General features: G+C 43.2%; 1 protein-coding gene and 17 non-coding genes across 19 annotated transcripts in view; all 18 read left to right on the top strand.

Annotated features, from left to right (window-relative positions):
• Positions 1-17,821, top strand: part of LOC133343752 (claudin-10-like) — a 40,961-nt gene that overhangs the window by 15,118 nt on the left and 8,022 nt on the right. The gene's annotated exons all lie outside the window — the stretch shown is intronic.
• Positions 438-510, top strand: TRNAR-UCG (transfer RNA arginine (anticodon UCG)). The gene has a single exon. It is a non-coding gene; the product is annotated as a tRNA-Arg (tRNA).
• Positions 1,466-1,538, top strand: TRNAR-UCG (transfer RNA arginine (anticodon UCG)). The gene has a single exon. It is a non-coding gene; the product is annotated as a tRNA-Arg (tRNA).
• On the top strand, positions 2,560-2,632 carry TRNAR-UCG (transfer RNA arginine (anticodon UCG)). Its single transcript has one exon. It is a non-coding gene; the product is annotated as a tRNA-Arg (tRNA).
• Positions 3,631-3,703, top strand: TRNAR-UCG (transfer RNA arginine (anticodon UCG)). Its single transcript has one exon. It is a non-coding gene; the product is annotated as a tRNA-Arg (tRNA).
• TRNAR-UCG (transfer RNA arginine (anticodon UCG)) lies at positions 4,671-4,743 on the top strand. Its single transcript has one exon. It is a non-coding gene; the product is annotated as a tRNA-Arg (tRNA).
• TRNAR-UCG (transfer RNA arginine (anticodon UCG)) lies at positions 5,706-5,778 on the top strand. Its single transcript has one exon. It is a non-coding gene; the product is annotated as a tRNA-Arg (tRNA).
• On the top strand, positions 6,741-6,813 carry TRNAR-UCG (transfer RNA arginine (anticodon UCG)). Its single transcript has one exon. It is a non-coding gene; the product is annotated as a tRNA-Arg (tRNA).
• Positions 7,771-7,843, top strand: TRNAR-UCG (transfer RNA arginine (anticodon UCG)). The gene has a single exon. It is a non-coding gene; the product is annotated as a tRNA-Arg (tRNA).
• Positions 9,035-9,107, top strand: TRNAR-UCG (transfer RNA arginine (anticodon UCG)). The gene has a single exon. It is a non-coding gene; the product is annotated as a tRNA-Arg (tRNA).
• On the top strand, positions 10,078-10,150 carry TRNAR-UCG (transfer RNA arginine (anticodon UCG)). Its single transcript has one exon. It is a non-coding gene; the product is annotated as a tRNA-Arg (tRNA).
• TRNAR-UCG (transfer RNA arginine (anticodon UCG)) lies at positions 11,114-11,186 on the top strand. The gene has a single exon. It is a non-coding gene; the product is annotated as a tRNA-Arg (tRNA).
• Positions 12,145-12,217, top strand: TRNAR-UCG (transfer RNA arginine (anticodon UCG)). The gene has a single exon. It is a non-coding gene; the product is annotated as a tRNA-Arg (tRNA).
• On the top strand, positions 13,185-13,257 carry TRNAR-UCG (transfer RNA arginine (anticodon UCG)). Its single transcript has one exon. It is a non-coding gene; the product is annotated as a tRNA-Arg (tRNA).
• On the top strand, positions 14,220-14,292 carry TRNAR-UCG (transfer RNA arginine (anticodon UCG)). Its single transcript has one exon. It is a non-coding gene; the product is annotated as a tRNA-Arg (tRNA).
• TRNAR-UCG (transfer RNA arginine (anticodon UCG)) lies at positions 15,310-15,382 on the top strand. The gene has a single exon. It is a non-coding gene; the product is annotated as a tRNA-Arg (tRNA).
• Positions 16,404-16,476, top strand: TRNAR-UCG (transfer RNA arginine (anticodon UCG)). Its single transcript has one exon. It is a non-coding gene; the product is annotated as a tRNA-Arg (tRNA).
• Positions 17,498-17,570, top strand: TRNAR-UCG (transfer RNA arginine (anticodon UCG)). Its single transcript has one exon. It is a non-coding gene; the product is annotated as a tRNA-Arg (tRNA).

Here is a 17,821-nt window from a genome sequence, read left to right on the forward strand (position 1 = left end):
AATTGTAGATACATTGAAATGGTTGTTTGATAAGAATTTTATTGTATTAAAATAGGCAAAAGAGAGGAGTGTGAGAAACGATCTTAATCTTTGTATTAATACTGGTAGGAACATCAGTTCCACACTGTCCACCAGGAATTATTTGTCTGTCTGTCGTGCATGGCCCTGCTCTACCAGAGCCCTCCCATTGGCTCGGGGGTGCCGACCAATGGGAGCGGTGGGTTGGGGTTGGTAGAGGGTGGGGGTAGTGGGGGGGGGGCACCACCGCGACTCGGGCCAATGAGGAGACGGGCAATGTTTAATTCACAAAATGGAACTGAGGGAGGGTGGCTCCATTCATAAAATGGAAGCCTTGAAAAAGAAAGAGCGGATCTTTTTGCCTCGTGTTTCTTTCAACATTCCCACCCTTAAGATTATTTAGTTGCAGAAGAGTGGAGGGCCGCGTGGCCTAATGGATAAGGCGTCTGACTTCGGATCAGAAGATTGCAGGTTCGAATCCTGCCGTGGTCGAATATATATTTTTACATTACAGGAATTACTGTCACATAAAAATTTTACGAAGTTCATATTTTGCATATTGTTAGGCAAGGGCTGAGGTGTCGGTCAGGGATAGATTCAGTGGAGGGTTTATGGTTTGGTGAGGCAATAGGTTGAGCTGAGTAATACGGTGCAGGTAAGGGTAAGGTCATATTATGTGCAGTCAGAGTTAGGTTAGAGGTTAGGAGTTCGACAGGAGGTTGTGTTCGGGTTAGGGTGAGCTCAGTAATGTGTTTTAGGATAAAGTCAGGGGTTCGAGGTTTAGCAAGATGTACGGATCAGAGTTAGCTAAGAGTTTAGTGTGAGATGATTGCAAGTAGGTAAATATGGAGATGTTATAATACGTTTTTCAACATGATGTGAATTAATAAAACAAACCTCTGTAACAGTTTCGAGTCACACTTCAAGAATTAGTCGCTGAACCTTGCTCTCCTTGCTCAAAAGAACAATGTAGAAGTGATATCATTATTAGTGCGCTAAACCAGCTGGAATAATTGTAGATACATTGAAATGGTTGTTTGCTAACAATTATATTGTATTAAAATAGGCAAAAAAGAGGAGTGTGAGAAACGATCTGGATGTTTGTATTAATACTGGTAGGAACAACAGTTCCACACTGTCTACCAGGGATTATTTGTCTGTCTGCCGTGCATGGCCCTGCCCCACCAGAGCCCTCCCATTGGCTCGGGGGTGCCGACCAATGGGAGCGGTCGGTTGGGGTTGGTAGAGGGTGGGGGTAGTGGGGGGGGGCACCGCCGCGACTCGGGCCAATGAGGAGACGGGCAATGTTTCATTCACAAAATGGAACTGGGGGAGGGTGGCTCCATTCATAAAATGGAAGCCTTGAAAAAGAAAAAGCGGATCTTTTTGCCTCGTGTTTCTTTCAACATTCCCACCCTTAAGATTATTTAGTTGCAGAAGAGTGGAGGGCTGCGTGGCCTAATGGATAAGGCGTCTGACTTCGGATCATAAGATTGCAGGTTCGAATCCTGCCGTGGTCGAATATATATTTTTACATTACAGGAATTACTGTCACATTAAAATTTTACGAAGTTCATATTTTGCATATTGTTAGGCAAGGGCTGAGGTGTCGGTCAGGGATAGATTCAGTGGAGGGTTTATGGTTTGGTGAGGCAATAGGTTGAGCTGAGTAATACGGTGCAGGTAAGGGTAAGGTCATATTATGTGCGGTCAGAGTTAGGTTAGAGGTTAGGAGTTCGACAGGAGGTTGTGTTCGGGTTAGGGTGAGCTCAGTAATATCTTTTAGGATAAAGTCAGGGGTTTGAGGTTTAGCAAGATGTACAGATCAGAGTTAGCTAAGAGTTTAGTGTGAGATGATTGCAAGTAGGTAAATGTGGAGATATTGTAATACATTTTTCAACATGATGTGCATTAATAAAACAAACATCTGTAACAGCTTCGAATCACACTTCAAGAATTAGTCGCTGAACCTTCCTCTCCTTACTCAAAAGAACAATGTAGAAATGATATCATTATTAGTGCGCTAAAACCCGTTGGCATAATTGTAGATACATTGAAATGGTTGTTTGTTAAGAATTCGATTCTATTAAAATAGGCAAAAGAGAGGAGTGTGAGAAACTATTTCTAATCTTTATAATAATTGCATTGGAAGAAAACACAGAAACAGTAAGAACACATCAGCTTCAATCCGACCACGGCAGGATTTGCACCTACAATCATTTTGATACAAAGTCAGACGCCTTATCCATGAGGCCACACAGCCAATGCCAGTGGCAAACGGGCTTCTAAGTTATTGGCAAACGGGCTTGTAAGCTATATTTCTACGTGAACCATCAACTAAACTCCACCAGGGGTTTTGTGATGGCCTTAATCAGGTTTCGGAATTAAATAAGTGCGCCCGCGCTTTGGATATGTGGAAATTCCACAACTGACTGAAGGCTCAAAATGGTTTCCTCATACGAGCAGGGATACACTGTGGTTTTAAAAGAAGAACAACAGACTCTCAAGACTCTTCACAGGAGGGTGCTCCTTATCATGCAGGGCCGCGTGGCCTAATGGATAAGGCGTCTGACTTCGGATCAGAAGATTGCAGGTTCGAATCCTGCCGTGGTCGAATATTTATTTTTACATTACAGGAATTGCTGTCACATTGAATTTTCACGAAGTTCATATTTTTCATATTGTTAGGCAAGGGGTGAGAGGCCGGTCAGATATGCCTTCAGTTGAGGGATTATGGATTGGTGAGGCAAGAGGTTGAGCTGAGTAATACGGTGCAGTTAAGGGTAAGGTCACATTACGTGGGGTCAGAGTTAGGTGAGAGGTTAGGAGTTCGACAGGAGGTTGTGTTCGGGTTAGTGTGAGCTAAGTAATGTGTTTTAGGATAAAGTGAGGGGTTCAAGGTTTTACAAGATGTACGGATCAGAGTTAGCCAAGAGTTTAGTGTGAGATGATTGCAAGTAGGTAAATATGGAGATGTTATAATACCTTTTTCAATATGATGTGCATTCATAAAACAAACCTCTGTAACAGTTTCGAGTCACACTTCAAGATTTAGTCGCTGAACCTTGCTCTCCTTGCACAAAAGAAATATCTCGAAGTGATTGCATCATTGGGTGCCCTAAACCAGCTGGCATAATTTCAGATACATTGAAATGGTTGTTTGTTAAGAATTCGATTGTATTAAAATAGGCAAAATAGAGGAGTGTGAGAAACGATCTGGATCTTGGTATTAATTGCATTGGAAGAAAACACAAAAACAGGAAAAACACATCAGCTTCAATCTGACCACGGCAGGATTTGCACCTACAATCATTTTGATACAAAGTCAGACGCCTTATCCATTAGGCCACGTGGCCAAAGCCATCTGCAAAAGGGCTTCTAAGCTATATTTTTACGTGAACCTTCAACTAAACTCCACCAGTGGTTTTGTGATGGCCTTTATCAGGTTGCCCAATTAAATAAGTGCGCCCGCGCTTTGGGTATGTGGAAATTCCACCACTGACTGAAGGCTCAGAAGGCTTTCCTGATACAAGCAGGGATACACTGTGGTTTCAATAGAAGAACAATAGACTCTCAAGACTCTTCACAGGAGGGTGCTCCTCTACCATGCAGGGCCGCGTGGCCTAATGGATAAGGCGTCTGACTTCGGATCAGAAGATTGCAGGTTCGAATCCTGCCGTGGTCGAATATATATTTTTACATTACAGGAATTACTGTCACATTGAAATTTCACGAAGTTCATATTTTGCATATTGTTAGGCAAGGGGTGAAGGGTCGGCCAGGGATAGATTCAGTTGAGGGATTATGGTTTGGTGAGGCAATCGGTTGAGCTGAGTAATACGGTGCAGTTAAGGGTAAGGTCATATTATGTGGGGTCAGAGTTAGGTTAGAGGTTAGGAGTTCGACAGGAGGTTGTGTTTGGTTTAGGGTGAGCTAAGTAATGTGTTTTAGGATAAAGTGAGGGGTTCGAGGTTTAGCAAGATGTACGGATCAGACTTAGCTAAGAGTTTAGTGTGAGATGATTGCAAGTAGGTAAATATGGAGATGTTATAATACCTTTTTCAACATGATGAGCATTAATAAAACAAACCTCTATAACAGCTTCGAGTCACACTTCAAGAATTAGTCGCTGAACCTTGATCTCCTTGCTCAAAAGAACAATGTAGAAATGATATCATTATAAGTGCGCTAAACCAGCTGGCATAATTGTAGATACATTGAAATGGTTGTTTGCTAAGAATTATATTGTTTTAAAATAGGCAAAAGAGAGGAGTGTGAGAAACGATCTGGATCTTTGTATTGATACTGGTAGGAACAACAGTTCCACACTGTCCACCAGGGATTATTTGTCTGTCTGTCGTGCATGGCCCTGCCCCACCAGAACCCTCCCATTGGCTCGGGGGTGCCGACCAATGAGAGCGGTGGGTTAGGGTTGGTAGAGGGGGGGGGGGTTAGTGGTGGGGGGGGGGGGGGGCACCTCCGCGACTCGGGCCAATGAGGAGAGGGGCGATGTTTCATTCACAAAATGGAACTAGGGGAGGGTGGCTCCATTCATAAAATGGAAGCCTTGAAAAGAAAAAAGCAGATCTTTTTGCATCGTGTTTCTTTCAATATTCCCACCCTTAAGATGATTTAGTTCGGGATGAGTGGAGGGCCGCGTGGCCTAATGGATAAGGCGTCTGACTTCGGATCAGAAGATTGCAGGTTCGAATCCTGCCGTGGTCGAAAATTTAGTTTTATTTACAGGAATTACTGTCACATTGAAATTTCACGAAGTTCATATTTTGCATATTGTTAGGCAAGGGCTGAGGGGTCGGTCAGGGATAGCTTCAGTTGAGGGATTATGGATTGGTGAGGCAAAAGGTTGAGCTGAGTAATACCGTGCAGGTAAGGGTAAGGTCATATTATGTAGGGTCAGAGTTAGGTTAGAGGTTAGGAGTTTGACAGAAGGTTGTGTTCAGGTTTGGGTGAGCTAAGTAATGTGTTTTAGGATAAAGTGAGGGGTTCGAGGTTTAGCAAGATGTACGGAACAGAGTTAGCTAAGAGTTTAGTGTGAGATGATTGCAAGTAGGTAAATATGGAGATGCTATAAAACGTTTTTCAACATGATGTGCATTAATAGAACAAACCTCTATAACAGCTTCGAGTCACATTTCAAGAATTAGTCGCTGAACCTTGCTCTCCTTGCTCAAAAGAACAATGTAGAAATGATATCATTATTAGTACGCTAAACCAGCTGGCATAATTGTAGATACATTGAAATCGTTGTTTGCTAAGAATTAGATTGCATTAATATAGGCAAAAGAGAGGAGTGTGAGAAACGATCTGGATCTTTGTATTAATACTGGTAGGAACAACAGCTCCACACTGCCCACCAGGGATTATTTGTCCGTCTGTCGTGCATGGCCCTGCCCCACCAGAGCCCTCCCATTGGCTCGGGGGTGCCGACCAATGGGAGCGGTGGGTTGGGGTTGGTAGAGGGGGGGGGGGTTAGTGGTGGGGGGGGGGGCACCGCCGCGACTCGGGCCAATGAGGAGACGGGTGATGTTTCATTCACAAAATGGAACTAGGGGAGGGTGGCTCCATTCATAAAATGGAAGCCTTGAAAAGAAAAAAGCCGATCTTTTTGCATCGTGTTTCTTTCAATATTCCCACCCTTAAGATGATTTAGTTCGGGATGAGTGGAGGGCCGCGTGGCCTAATGGATAAGGCGTCTGACTTCGGATCAGAAGATTGCAGGTTCGAATCCTGTCGTGGTCGAATATACATTTTTACATTACAGGAATTACTGTCACATTGAAATTTCACGAAGTTCATATTTTGCATATTGTTAGGCAAGGGGTGAAGGGTCGGCCAGGGATAGATTCAGTTGAGGGATTATGGTTTGGTGAGGCAATCGGTTGAGGTGAGTAATACGGTGCAGTTAAGGGTAAGGTCATATTATGTGGGGTCAGAGTTAGGTTAGAGGTTAGGAGTTCGACAGGAGGTTGTGTTTGGTTTAGGGTGAGCTAAGTAATGTGTTTTAGGATATAGTGAGGGGTTCGAGGTTTAGCAAGATGTACGGATCAGACTTAGCTAAGAGTTTAGTGTGAGATGATTGCAAGTAGGTAAATATGGAGATGTTATAATACCTTTTTCAACATGATGAGCATTAATAAAACAAACCTCTATAACAGCTTCGAGTCACACTTCAAGAATTAGTCGCTGAACCTTGATCTCCTTGCTCAAAAGAACAATGTAGAAATGATATCATTATTAGTGCGCTAAACCAGCTGGCATAATTGTAGATATATTGAAATGGTTGTTTGCTAAGAATTATATTGTTTTAAAATAGGCAAAAGAGAGGAGTGTGAGAAACGATCTGGATCTTGGTATTAATACTGGTAGGAACAACAGTTCCACACTGTCCACCAGGGATTATTTGTCTGTCTGTCGTGCATGGCCCTGCCCCACCAGAACCCTCCCATTGGCTCGGGGGTGCCGACCAATGAGAGCGGTGGGTTAGGGTTGGTAGAGGGGGGGGGTTAGTGGTGGGGGGGGGGGGCACCGCCGCGACTCGGGCCAATGAGGAGAGGGGCGATGTTTCATTCACAAAATGGAACTAGGGGAGGGTGGCTCCATTCATAAAATGGAAGCCTTGAAAAGAAAAAAGCAGATCTTTTTGCATCGTGTTTCTTTCAATATTCCCACCCTTAAGATGATTTAGTTCGGGATGAGTGGAGGGCCGCGTGGCCTAATGGATAAGGCGTCTGACTTCGGATCAGAAGATTGCAGGTTCGAATCCTGCCGTGGTCGAATATTTAGTTTTTATTACAGGAATTACTGTCACATTGAATTTTCACGAGGTTCATATTTTGCATATTGTTAAGCAAGGGCTGAGGGGTCAGTCAGGGATAGATTCAGTTGAGGGATTATGGATTGGTGAGGCAAAAGGTTGAGCTGAGTAATACGGTGCAGGTAAGGGTAAGGTCATTATGTAGGGTCAGAGTTAGGTTAGAGGTTAGGAGTTTGACAGGAGGTTGTGTTCGGGTTAGGGTGAGCTAAGTAATGTGTTTTAGGATAAAGTGAGGGGTTCGAGGTTTAGCAAGATGTACGGAACAGAGTTAGCTAAGAGTTTAGTGTGAGATGATTGCAAGTAGGTAAATATGGAGATGCTATAATACGTTTTTCAACATGATGTGCATTAATAAAACAAACCTCTATAACAGCTTCGAGTCACACTTCAAGAATTAGTCGCTGAACCTTGCTCTCCTTGCTCAAAAGAACAATGTACAAATGATATCATTATTAGTGCGCTAAACCAGCTGGCATAATTGTAGACACATTGAAATGGTTGTTTGCTAAGAATTATATTGTATTAAAATAGGCAAAAGAGAGGAGTGTGAGAAACGATCTGGATCTTTGTATTAATACTGGTAGGAAAAACAGTTCCACACTGCCCACCAGGGATTATGTGTCTGTCTGTCGTGCATGGCCCTGCCCCACCAGAGCCCTCCCATTGGCTCGGGGGTGTAAACCAATGGGAGCGGTGGGTTGGGGTTGGTAGAGGGGGGGGGGGTTAGTGGTGGGGGGGGCACCGCCGCGACTCGGGCCAATGAGGAGACGGGTGATGTTTCATTCACAAAATGGAACTAGGGGAGGGTGGCTCCATTCATAAAATGGAAGCCTTGAAAAGAAAAAAGCCGATCTTTTTGCATCGTGTTTCTTTCAATATTCCCACCCTTAAGATGATTTAGTTCGGGATGAGTGGAGGGCCGCGTGGCCTAATGGATAAGGCGTCTGACTTCGGATCAGAAGATTGCAGGTTCGAATCCTGCCGTGGTCGAATATACATTTTGACATTACAGGAATTACTGTCACATTGAAATTTCACAAAGTTCATATTTTGCATATTGTTAGGCAAGGGGTGAAGGGTCGGCCAGGGATAGATGCAGTTGAGGGATTATGGTTTGGTGAGGCAATCGGTTGAGCTGAGTAATACGGTGCAGTTAAGGGTAAGGTCATATTATGTGGGGTCAGAGTTAGGTTAGAGGTTAGGAGTTCGACAGGAGGTTGTGTTTGGTTTAGGGTGAGCTAAGCAGAGGTGTGGACTCGAGTCATGTGACTTGGACTCGAGTCAGACTCGAGTCATGAATTTGATGACTTGAGACTCGACTTGGACTTGCATAACAATGACTTTGTCCCACCTCTGAGGTGTGGACTCGAGTCATGTGACTTGGACTCGAGTCAGACTCGAGTCATGAATTTGATGACTTGAGACTCGACTTGGACTTGCATAACAATGACTTTGTCCCACCTCTGGAGCTAAGTAATGTGTTTTAGGATAAAGTGAGGGGTTCGAGGTTTAGCAAGATGTACGGATCAGACTTAGCTAAGAGTTTAGTGTGAGATGATTGCAAGTAGGTAAATATGGAGATGTTATAATACCTTTTTCAACATGATGAGCATTAATAAAACAAACCTCTATAACAGCTTCGAGTCACATTTCAAGAATTAGTCGCTGAACCTTGCTCTCCTTGCTCAAAAGAACAATGTAGAAATGATATCATTATTAGTACGCTAAACCAGCTGGCATAATTGTAGATACATTGAAATCGTTGTTTGCTAAGAATTAGATTGCATTAAAATAGGCAAAAGAGAGGAGTGTGAGAAACGATCTGGATCTTTGTATTAATACTGGTAGGAACAACAGTTCCACACTGCCCACCAGGGATTATTTGTCCGTCTGTCGTGCATGGCCCTGCCCCACCAGAGCCCTCCCATTGGCTCGGGGGTGCCGACCAATGGGAGCGCTGGGTTGGGGTTGGTAGGGGGGGGGGGTGGTAGTGGTGGGGGGGGCACCGCCGCGACTCGGGCCAATGAGGAGACGGGTGATGTTTCATTCACAAAATGGAACTGGGGGAGGGTGGCTCCATTCATGAAATGGAAGCCTTGAAAAGAAAAAAGCGGATCTTTTTGCCTCGTGTTTCTTTCAATATTCCCACCCTTAAGATGATTTAGTTGGGGATGAGTGGAGGGCCGCGTGGCCTAATGGATAAGGTGTCTGACTTCGGATCAGAAGATTGCAGGTTCGAATCCTGCCGTGGTCGAATATATATATTTTTTACATTACAGGAATTACTGTCACATTGAAATGTCACGAAGTTCATATTTTGCATATTGTTAGGCAAGGGATGAGGGGTCGGTCAGAGATAGCTTCAGTTGAGGTATTATGGATTGGTGAGGCAATAGGTTGAGCTGAGTAATACGGTGCAGTTAAGGGTAAGGTCATATTATGTGGGGTCAGTGTCAGGTTAGAGGTTAGGAGATCGACAGGAGGTTGTGTTCGGGTTAGGGTGAGCTAAGTAATGTGTTTTAGGATAAAGTGAGGGGTTCGAGGTTTAGCAAGATGTACGGATCAGAGTTAGCTAAGAGTTTAGTGTGAAATGATGGCAAGTAGGTAAATATGGAGATTTTATAATACCTTTTTCAACATGATGTGCATTAATAAAACAAACCTCTGTAACAGCTTCGATTCACACTTCAAGATTTAGTCGCTAAACCTTGCTCTCCTTGCCCAAAAGAACAATGTAGAAATTATATCATTATTAGTGCGCTAAACCAGCTGGCATAATTGTAGATACATTGAAATGGTTGTTTGTTAAGAATTAGATTCTATAAAAATAGGCAAAAGAGAGGAGTGTGAGAAACGATTTCTTATCTTTGTAATAATTGCATTGGAAGAAAACACAGAAACAGTAAAAAAACGATACAGAAACTGCTGTGGTTTCATCCGAAGGCCTTATCCATTAGGCCACGCGGCCAAAGCCATCTGCAAAAGCGCTTCTAAGTTATATTTTTACGTGAACCGTCAACTAAACACCACCAAAGGTTTTGTGATGGCCTTTATCAGGTTGCCCAATTAAATAAGTGCGCCCGCGCTTTGGGTACGTGGAAATTCCACAACTGACTGAAGGCTCAAAATGGTTTCTTCATACGAGCAGTGATACACTGTGGTTTCAAAAGAAGAACAAAAGACTCTCAAGAATCTTCACAGGAGGGTGTTCCTTTACCATGCAGGGCCGCGTGGCCTAATGGATAAGGCGTCTGACTTCGGATCAGAAGATTGCAGGTTCGAATCCTGCCGTGGTCGAATATATATTTTTACATTACAGGAATTACTGTCACATTGAAATTTCACGAAGTTCATATTTTGCATATTGTTAGGCAAGGGGTGAAGGGTCGGCCAGGGATAGATTCAGTTGAGGGATTATGGTTTGGTGAGGCAATCGGTTGAGCTGAGTAATACGGTGCAGTTAAGGGTAAGGTCATATTATGTGGGGTCAGAGTTAGGTTAGAGGTTAGGAGTTCGACAGGAGGTTGTGTTTGGTTTAGGGTGAGCTAAGTAATGTGTTTTAGGATAAAGTGAGGGGTTCGAGGTTTAGCAAGATGTACGGATCAGAGTTAGCTAAGAGTTTAGTGTGAGATGATTGCAAGTAGGTAAATATGGAGATGTTATAATACCTTTTTCAACATGATGAGCATTAATAAAACAAACCTCTATAACAGCTTCGAGTCACACTTCAAGAATTAGTCGCTGAACCTTGATCTCCTTGCTCAAAAGAACAATGTAGAAATGATATCATTATTAGTGCGCTAAACCAGCTGGCATAATTGTAGATACATTGAAATGGTTGTTTGCTAAGAATTATATTGTTTTAAAATAGGCAAAAGAGAGGAGTATGAGAAACGATCTTGATCTTTGTATTAATACTGGTAGGAACAACAGTTCCACACTGTCCACCAGGGATTATTTGTCTGTCTGTCGTGCATGGCCCTGCCCCACCAGAACCCTCCCATTGGCTTGGGGGTGCCGACCAATGAGAGCGGTGGGTTAGGGTTGGTAGAGGGGGGGGGTTAGTGGTGGGGGGGGGGGGGCACCGCCGCGACTCGGGCCTATGAGGAGAGGGGCGATGTTACATTCACAAAATGGAACTAGGGGAGGGTGGCTCCATTCATAAAATGGAAGCCTTGAAAAGAAAAAAGCAGATCTTTTTGCATCGTGTTTCTTTCAATATTCCCACCCTTAAGATGATTTAGTTCGGGATGAGTGGAGGGCCGCGTGGCCTAATGGATAAGGCGTCTGACTTCGGATCAGAAGATTGCAGGTTCGAATCCTGCCGTGGTCGAATATTTAGTTTTTATTACAGGAATTACTGTCACATTGAATTTTCACGAAGTTCATATTTTGCATATTGTTAGGCAAGGGCTGAGGGGTCGGTCAGGGATAGCTTCAGTTGAGGGATTATGGATTGGTGAGGCAAAAGGTTGAGCTGAGTAATACGGTGCAGGTAAGGGTACGGTCATTATGTAGGGTCAGAGTTAGGTTAGAGGTTAGGAGTTTGACAGGAGGTTGTGTTCGGGTTAGGGTGAGCTAAGTAATGTGTTTTAGGATATAGTGAGGGGTTCGAGGTTTAGCAAGATGTACGGAACAGAGTTAGCTAAGAGTTTAGTGTGAGATGATTGCAAGTAGGTAAATATGGAGATGCTATAATACTTTTTCAACATGATGTGCATTAATAAAACAAACCTCTATAACAGCTTCGAGTCACACTTCAAGAATTAGTCGCTGAACCTTGCTCTCCTTGCTCAAAAGAACAATGTACAAATGATATCATTATTAGTGCGCTAAACCAGCTGGCATAATTGTAGACACATTGAAATGGTTGTTTGCTAAGAATTATATTGTATTAAAATAGGCAAAAGAGAGGAGTGTGAGAAACGATCTGGATCTTTGTATTAATACTGGTAGGAACAACAGTTCCACACTGCCCACCAGGGATTATTTGTCTGTCTGTCGTGCATGGCCCTGCCCCACCAGAGCCCTCCCATTGGCTCGGGGGTGTCAACCAATGGGAGCGGTGGGTTGGGGTTGGTAGAGGGGGGGGGGGTTAGTGGTGGGGGGGGGGGCACCGCCGCGACTCGGGCCAATGAGGAGACGGGTGATGTTTCATTCACAAAATGGAACTAGGGGAGGGTGGCTCCATTCATAAAATGGAAGCCTTGAAAAGAAAAAAGCCGATCTTTTTGCATCGTGTTCTTTCAATATTCCCACCCTTAAGATGATTTAGTTCGGGATGAGTGGAGGGCCGCGTGGCCTAATGGATAAGGCGTCTGACTTCGGATCAGAAGATTGCAGGTTCGAATCCTGTCGTGGTCGAATATATATTTTTACATTACAGGAATTACTGTCACATTGAAATTTCACGAAGTTCATATTTTGCATATTGTTAGGCAAGGGATGAGGGGTCGGTCAGAGATAGCTTCAGTTGAGGTATTATGGATTGGTGAGGCAATAGGTTGAGCTGAGTAATACGGTGCAGTTAAGGGTAAGGTCATATTATGTGGGGTCAGTGTCAGGTTAGAGGTTAGGAGATCGACAGGAGGTTGTGTTCGGGTTAGGGTGAGCTAAGTAATGTGTTTTAGGATAAAGTGAGGGGTTCGAGGTTTAGCAAGATGTACGGATCAGAGTTAGCTAAGAGTTTAGTGTGAAATGATGGCAAGTAGGTAAATATGGAGATTTTATAATACCTTTTTCAACATGATGTGCATTAATAAAACAAACCTCTGTAACAGCTTCGATTCACACTTCAAGATTTAGTCGCTAAACCTTGCTCTCCTTGCCCAAAAGAACAATGTAGAAATTATATCATTATTAGTGCGCTAAACCAGCTGGCATAATTGTAGATACATTGAAATGGTTGTTTGTTAAGAATTAGATTCTATAAAAATAGGCAAAAGAGAGGAGTGTGAGAAACGATTTCTTATCTTTGTAATAATTGCATTGGAAGAAAACACAGAAACAGTAAAAAAACGATACAGAAACTGCTGTGGTTTCATCCGAAGGCCTTATCCATTAGGCCACGCGGCCAAAGCCATCTGCAAAAGCGCTTCTAAGTTATATTTTTACGTGAACCGTCAACTAAACACCACCAAAGGTTTTGTGATGGCCTTTATCAGGTTGCCCAATTAAATAAGTGCGCCCGCGCTTTGGGTACGTGGAAATTCCACAACTGACTGAAGGCTCAAAATGGTTTCTTCATACGAGCAGTGATACACTGTGGTTTCAAAAGAAGAACAAAAGACTCTCAAGAATCTTCACAGGAGGGTGCTCCTTTACCATGCAGGGCCGCGTGGCCTAATGGATAAGGCGTCTGACTTCGGATCAGAAGATTGCAGGTTCGAATCCTGCCGTGGTCGAATATATATTTTTACATTACAGGAATTACTGTCACATTGAAATTTCACGAAGTTCATATTTTGCATATTGTTAGGCAAGGGGTGAAGGGTCGGCCAGGGATAGATTCAGTTGAGGGATTATGGTTTGGTGAGGCAATCGGTTGAGCTGAGTAATACGGTGCAGTTAAGGGTAAGGTCATATTATGTGGGGTCAGAGTTAGGTTAGAGGTTAGGAGTTCGACAGGAGGTTGTGTTTGGTTTAGGGTGAGCTAAGTAATGTGTTTTAGGATAAAGTGAGGGGTTCGAGGTTTAGCAAGATGTACGGATCAGAGTTAGCTAAGAGTTTAGTGTGAGATGATTGCAAGTAGGTAAATATGGAGATGTTATAATACCTTTTTCAACATGATGAGCATTAATAAAACAAACCTCTATAACAGCTTCGAGTCACACTTCAAGAATTAGTCGCTGAACCTTGATCTCCTTGCTCAAAAGAACAATGTAGAAATGATATCATTATTAGTGCGCTAAACCAGCTGGCATAATTGTAGATACATTGAAATGGTTGTTTGCTAAGAATTATATTGTTTTAAAATAGGCAAAAGAGAGGAGTGTGAGAAACGATCTTGATCTTTGTATTAATACTGGTAGGAACAACAGTTCCACACTGTCCACCAGGGATTATTTGTCTGTCTGTCGTGCATGGCCCTGCCCCACCAGAACCCTCCCATTGGCTTGGGGGTGCCGACCAATGAGAGCGGTGGGTTAGGGTTGGTAGAGGGGGGGGGTTAGTGGTGGGGGGGGGGGGCACCGCCGCGACTCGGGCCTATGAGGAGAGGGGCGATGTTACATTCACAAAATGGAACTAGGGGAGGGTGGCTCCATTCATAAAATGGAAGCCTTGAAAAGAAAAAAGCAGATCTTTTTGCATCGTGTTTCTTTCAATATTCCCACCCTTAAGATGATTTAGTTCGGGATGAGTGGAGGGCCGCGTGGCCTAATGGATAAGGCGTCTGACTTCGGATCAGAAAATTGCAGGTTCGAATCCTGCCGTGGTCGAATATTTAGTTTTTATTACAGGAATTACTGTCACATTGAATTTTCACGAAGTTCATATTTTGCATATTGTTAGGCAAGGGCTGAGGGGTCGGTCAGGGATAGCTTCAGTTGAGGGATTATGGATTGGTGAGGCAAAAGGTTGAGCTGAGTAATACGGTGCAGGTAAGGGTAAGGTCATTATGTAGGGTCAGAGTTAGGTTAGAGGTTAGGAGTTTGACAGGAGGTTGTGTTCGGGTTAGGGTGAGCTAAGTAATGTGTTTTAGGATATAGTGAGGGGTTCGAGGTTTAGCAAGATGTACGGAACAGAGTTAGCTAAGAGTTTAGTGTGAGATGATTGCAAGTAGGTAAATATGGAGATGCTATAATACTTTTTCAACATGATGTGCATTAATAAAACAAACCTCTATAACAGCTTCGAGTCACACTTCAAGAATTAGTCGCTGAACCTTGCTCTCCTTGCTCAAAAGAACAATGTACAAATGATATCATTATTAGTGCGCTAAACCAGCTGGCATAATTGTAGATACATTGAAATGGTTGTTTGTTAAGAATTAGATTCTATTAAAATAGGCAAAAGAGAGGAGTGTGAGAAACGATTTCTTATCTTTGTAATAATTGCATTGGAAGAAAACACAGAAACAGTAAGAACACATCAGCTTCAATCCGACCACGGCAGGATTTGCACCTACAATCATTTTGATACAAAGTCAGACGCCTTATCCATGAGGCCACACAGCCAATGCCAGTGGCAAACGGGCTTCTACGCTATTGGCAAACGAGCTTGTAAGCTATATTTCTACGTGAACCATCAACTAAACTCCACCAGGGGTTTTGTGATGGCCTTCATCAGGTTGCGGAATGAAATAATTGCGCCGTCGCTATGGGTATTTGGAAATTCCACAACTGACTGAAGGCTCAAATTGGTTTCCTCATACGAGCAGTGATACACTGTGGTTTCAAAAGAAGAACAACACACTCTTAAGACTCTTCACAGGAGGGTGCTCCCCTGCCATGCAGGGCCGCGTGGCCTAATGGATAAGGCGTCTGACTTCGGATTAGAAGATTGCAGGTTCGAATCCTGCCGTGGTCGAATATTCTTTTTTTTATTACAGGAATTACTGTCACATTGAATTTTCACGAAGTTAATATTTTGCATATTGTTAGGCAAGGGGTGAAGGGTCGGCCAGGGATAGATTCAGTTGAGGGATTATGGTTTGGTGAGGCAATCGGTTGAGCTGAGTAATACGGTGCAGTTAAGGGTAAGGTCAAATTATGTGGGGTCAGAGTCAGGTTAGAGGTTAGGAGATCGACAGGAGGTTGTGTTCGGGTTAGGGTGAGCTAAGTAATGTGTTTTAGGATAAAGTGAGGGGTTCGAGGTTTAGCAAGATGTACGGATCAGAGTTAGCTAAGAGTTTAGTGTGAAATAATGGCAAGTAGGTAAATATGGAGATTTTATAATACCTTTTTCAACATGATGTGCATTAATAAAACAAACCTCTGTAACAGCTTCGATTCACACTTCAAGATTTAGTCGCTGAACCTTGATCTCCTTGCTCAAAAGAACAATGTAGAAATGATATCATTATTAGTGCGCTAAACCAGCTGGCATAATTGTAGATACATTGAAATGGTTGTTTGTTAAGAATTAGATTCTATTAAAATAGGCAAAAGAGAGGAGTGTGAGAAACGATTTCTTATCTTTGTAATAATTGCATTGGAAGAAAACACAGAAACAGTAAGAACACATCAGCTTCAATCCGACCACGGCAGGATTTGCACCTACAATCATTTTGATACAAAGTCAGACGCCTTATCCATGAGGCCACACAGCCAATGCCAGTGGCAAACGGGCTTCTACGCTATTGGCAAACGAGCTTGTAAGCTATATTTCTACGTGAACCATCAACTAAACTCCACCAGGGGTTTTGTGATGGCCTTCATCAGGTTGCGGAATGAAATAATTGCGCCGTCGCTATGGGTATTTGGAAATTCCACAACTGACTGAAGGCTCAAATTGGTTTCCTCATACGAGCAGTGATACACTGTGGTTTCAAAAGAAGAACAACACACTCTTAAGACTCTTCACAGGAGGGTGCTCCCCTGCCATGCAGGGCCGCGTGGCCTAATGGATAAGGCGTCTGACTTCGGATCAGAAGATTGCAGGTTCGAATCCTGTCGTGGTCGAATATATATTTTTACATTACAGGAATTACTGTCACATTGAAATTTCACGAAGTTCATATTTTGCATATTGTTAGGCAAGGGGTGAAGGGTCGGCCAGGGATAGATTCAGTTGAGGGATTATGGTTTGGTGAGGCAATAGGTTGAGCTGAGTAATACGGTGCAGTTAAGGGTAAGGTCATATTATGTAGGGTCAGAGTCAGGTTAGAGGTTAGGAGATCGACAGGAGGTTGTGTTCGGGTTAGGGTGAGCTAAGTAATGTGTTTTAGGATAAAGTGAGGGGTTCGAGGTTTAGCAAGATGTACGGATCAGAGTTAGCTAAGAGTTTAGTGTGAAATAATGGCAAGTAGGTAAATATGGAGATTTTATAATACCTTTTTCAACATGATGTGCATTAATAAAACAAACCTCTTTAACAGCTTCGATTCACACTTCAAGATTTAGTCGCTAAACCTTGCTCTCCTTGCCCAAAAGAACAATGTAGAAATGATATCATTATTAGTGCGCTAAACCAGCTGGCATAATTGTAGATACATTGAAATGGTTGTTTGTTAAGAATTAGATTCTATTAAAATAGGCAAAAGAGAGGAGTGTGAGAAACGATTTCTTATCTTTGTAATAATTGCATTGGAAGAAAACACAGAAACAGTAAGAACACATCAGCTTCAATCCGACCACGGCAGGATTTGCACCTACAATCATTTTGATACAAAGTCAGACGCCTTATCCATGAGGCCACACAGCCAATGCCAGTGGCAAACGGGCTTCTACGCTATTGGCAAACGAGCTTGTAAGCTATATTTCTACGTGAACCATCAACTAAACTCCACCAGGGGTTTTGTGATGGCCTTCATCAGGTTGCGGAATGAAATAATTGCGCCGTCGCTATGGGTATTTGGAAATTCCACAACTGACTGAAGGCTCAAATTGGTTTCCTCATACGAGCAGTGATACACTGTGGTTTCAAAAGAAGAACAACACACTCTTAAGACTCTTCACAGGAGGGTGCTCCCCTGCCATGCAGGGCCGCGTGGCCTAATGGATAAGGCGTCTGACTTCGGATTAGAAGATTGCAGGTTCGAATCCTGCCGTGGTCGAATATTCTTTTTTTTATTACAGGAATTACTGTCACATTGAATTTTCACGAAGTTAATATTTTGCATATTGTTAGGCAAGGGGTGAAGGGTCGGCCAGGGATAGATTCAGTTGAGGGATTATGGTTTGGTGAGGCAATCGGTTGAGCTGAGTAATACGGTGCAGTTAAGGGTAAGGTCAAATTATGTGGGGTCAGAGTCAGGTTAGAGGTTAGGAGATCGACAGGAGGTTGTGTTCGAGTTAGGGTGCGCTA

Source organism: Lethenteron reissneri, chromosome 2 (genome assembly GCF_015708825.2).
Source record: "Lethenteron reissneri isolate LAM-NWPU_2019-01 chromosome 2, ASM1570882v1, whole genome shotgun sequence".
NCBI lineage: Eukaryota > Metazoa > Chordata > Hyperoartia > Petromyzontiformes > Petromyzontidae > Lethenteron > Lethenteron reissneri.